This window comes from Epinephelus lanceolatus, chromosome 19 (assembly GCF_041903045.1).
Source record: "Epinephelus lanceolatus isolate andai-2023 chromosome 19, ASM4190304v1, whole genome shotgun sequence".
Classification (NCBI taxonomy): Eukaryota; Metazoa; Chordata; class Actinopteri; order Perciformes; family Serranidae; genus Epinephelus; species Epinephelus lanceolatus.
This window is the reverse complement of record NC_135752.1, coordinates 20685689-20689548: the sequence shown is the minus strand read 5'-3', so window position 1 is coordinate 20689548 and position 3860 is coordinate 20685689.

Genomic DNA, 3860 nt, shown 5'->3' with positions numbered 1-3860 from the left:
ATCTGTACTCAATCTTCACATACCTTTCTTAAATACCACTGAGCAATTGCATGACCTTGAAACTGAGAGGAAGCAGCACGTCATTGGATGAATAGATTTCTATCTGCTCGGGTACTTTTCTGTGAGAAAGATTAACTTACAGTAGTTTGCTGGTGGCTCATTTTAAATAGATGACATATTACTCTAGGAAACAACATTTTCACAGAATGATAAAGTAGGGCCCTGTTCCAAAGCTCTGATGCAAAGCAGCTCCAGAAAAAAAATATTGGTTTTTGCGTGACAGCTCACAAAGCCTTTGATATTTAAGTTTCAAATAAAGTGCCTCCTCACCAGGAAAATGTAGGCTTTCGGGGCTGCGAGGGAGAAGATCACATCCGCCATGAGAGGAGGAAAGGAGAGCAAACAGCAGGGGGACAGTGTGATGGGGTGCAGAGCTGGATGAGAAGGGTCAGTTAAATAAGCAGCAAGGCTAATAGGGGGATATCAGCAGGGACAGGGCAGAGGACTCTCAACTTTGACATGGGGACACCAGGAGCAGCTAACTGAAACCTATACAGATTAAAATCCCCTTTGAATTCACCTTTAAGTTTGAGCTTAACTCCTAGACTGCACCGTCTCATGTAAAGCTCCAGCAATAAAACAATTCATGAAGAAAATGGGGAAAAACTAAGTGCTAAAAATCTAATTTGTTTAATCTCCAGATGCCTTGAAGGCACTCGAGGAGGGGCATGTATGCAGTTTGAGAAAAAGCCCTGACAGTCAGCCTTGAATTGATTCCCAATTAACCAGTTATATAAGTTACTTTTTTTCCGCCACAACATATTCCACTATAGCAAAATCAGGCATTAAATGTGTATCGTTGTACAGTTTTATCCTCCAGTTTCCAAAAGAAAAGGTAATAGCACCATCCAAAGAGTCTTTTTTTCATTCATTTGGTCCCTGCATTGGGCATTTAGTTCCAGCTGTGATAACACCAACACTTAATGTTTGTGTTATCACAGCTGTAGCCCATCAGCTTTACTAAATATCCAAAGTTAGTTACATAGCTCAGTTTCAAAAAGAAACTTAAAGAAGGGCATGGAATGTAAGAAAATATGACACTCATCTGGGCTGGTAAAAGCTGACAAAACATGGTTAACTCTGGTGGAAAACTGTTTTACTTAAATGACAAGTCAGTGGCTATTTTTTGGACTCCCATCTTCTATTTCACAAGACTGAGATGTGACTGTGAGAGGGCCAACGTGACTTTATATCTGGCCACACACAATGACAAAAGCTTGGTTTAATACTTAGTATAAGGGCCATTCTACCGAATTGGTGCAAACTGCTGTCCCCAAACAAAAAAACAAATTTAAAAAACATTTAAGTATGCAAATTTTACATGTTTAATAAGATCTTGCAGTTATCTATTGAAACACCAAATGATATTTAAGATATCAGTATGCTTAATATATATAAAATCATCATTTATAGGGTACTTTACATTGTGAGGTGGCTGTCCCCAACCCCAACTCCTAAATTTCAATTCATGAAAATGATAGTGAAATGATTTTTATAAAAATGTTCTTTTGTTCTTTTTAGAAGGGTCTTTTTGATTTATTTGAAATGGAAGTGTAAAAAAGTAGATTGATTTTATATATTTTTTGTAAATCATGAAAATGTGTGTAAAAAATCTTGTCCCTCATTTTCTTGTCACTACCGAAACATTGTAGGTTTTAGTCCATAGGCTAAGACTGAGTTAAGCCACACCTCTAATTTTTTTATCAGGAAGTATTCCTTTGTCCCTCTCATGTTTTGGCTGCATGGTGAGTAGCTAGGTCTCATCATTTTGAAGAAAAGGTGTTCAAAAGTCTGAAAATCAGTGTGTAACTTTAAGAGACGTCACTACCGAACACCTATTTACTGCACTTAAACAAACTTTTTTTGGTTTTATGGCAGAAAAAATAGTTTTTATGTGTGTGCAATAGTTCAGAAAACTGCTAGCTAACCATGTGCTGATCAGCCTCTTTAAGCTAGGCTAGCTAGTTATCTAAAATTGTCACTACCGAAACAGTCACTACCGAAACGGTGTAATCTGAAATTCAAGCACTGTTATGTCATTTTCAGATATTTAATGTCAGATGTGTGTCTGATATACATGTATTCAACATTTATGAGTTATTAGTTATATTTATTGACATAAAATGATGACAGTCTTATTCAGCCGTGACAAACAATATATTGTGGTCACTACCGAAACGGTATTGTCACTACTGAAAATGTGCCGTCACTACCGAAACATGTGATGTTTTGTCAAAAATAAAGTATATTGAATTATGAACTAAGATATTGTGATGGTCTTTGGTTCAATGTGTATTAAAACTAATGAATCCTAAAGTTTGTAATCATTATGAACAACTTTATGCCCTTTTCAAAGAAAAATTGGATTCAAAATCCAATGATTCTGATAAATAATGGTTAAAAAATTTGTTAAAATTATATAGTTTTCAATTTACCTGTGAATTTTGAAAAATAAAATTTCAAAAAAATATATTTACAAGGTAGATATAAACAAAATTTTTATAGATTAATATAACCATTTATTTCATGTGATATTTCATTGTGTTTCGGTAGTGACAAATTTTGGGAGAGGAAAAATATTCCAAAACTGTATGAAAATACAAAATGAGAATTAACTGTACAACTACTAGAAATGGGTACCTTGGATATTATACAACTAACATACATGAAAAGTTTTGGGGAAAAGACACATTTATTTCAAGATGTTTCCAACTCTGACTTTGCACCAATTCTGTAGAATGGCCCATAAAGGTTTTAATTGACAATGTCTTTCCTGTAGATGCAGAAAATATTTTAGCCATTTACACCTCAAGCCTAACATTTGTGTAGTGGACTGTATCTGCTAAACCAGCAGCTGCACCAGCTGTATTGTTCTGATTTCTTCCTTTATTCAGTGAATGCAAAACAAAAAACATCCACTGTTTTTTCATCCTTTTGTTTTTCATGCAAAAAAAAAAAAAAAGTCGTCTGCAACCACTGACAAAGCGGCTTTATGATATGCGCTGTCATGTTTGTCTTTCTTCTTCTACATCACTTCTGTCTCCTTTTTCTTCCCTTGTAAATACAGTTACTTTGGTTATATAAAGAATGCATGTCAGTGCCTGATAATAAATGACACATCTGTGCTGTGGTGGTGCCACGACAATCAACAGGCTGTAAATCAATTCGTATGCCGCTGGAGGCATGTAAGCCGAACCGCTGACACACCTCAGTGGAGATGTATGAGTCCTGCTTTTGGCTTGACACTGTATGTTGGAGGACCACCTCACCACTCCACCATGAAGAGTGAGGGACCAAGTCAGTCAGTTATTCTCACACGACTCACCTTGAATTTTAAAGGGTTGTAAACTCGTAAACCACAGAGTGACACTGGTGTCCCTCATGCAGTGCGAAGCAGAACAGGGGATAATACTAAATATCATGAAACATTCCTTCTCTGCCACGATCTGCTCCTGGAGCGTCCTTCTGGCTGTCGGCTCTGACGCCTCCTGCACCAAAACATCCCAGATGTCACTCCATCTGTCTGGAAACAAAAGGTCAGGTATGCAGTGTACAGTGGCCACTCACAGAAAGTTACTTTAAACCTCTCAATTGTCCTTTTGTGAGTCTCATTCTACAATACACCCCCATCAACAGGAAGAAAAGACCATTTGTATATCAATTATTCAACCTATGTGACATTCACTTGGTGTGATCCTTGGTGTGAGCTTCAAGTCCCACATTAACAAGGTGATGAAAACATAATTTTGTCACCTCAGAAACAAAGCTAAGGTATGACCATTTCTTAATGAAAAAGATGC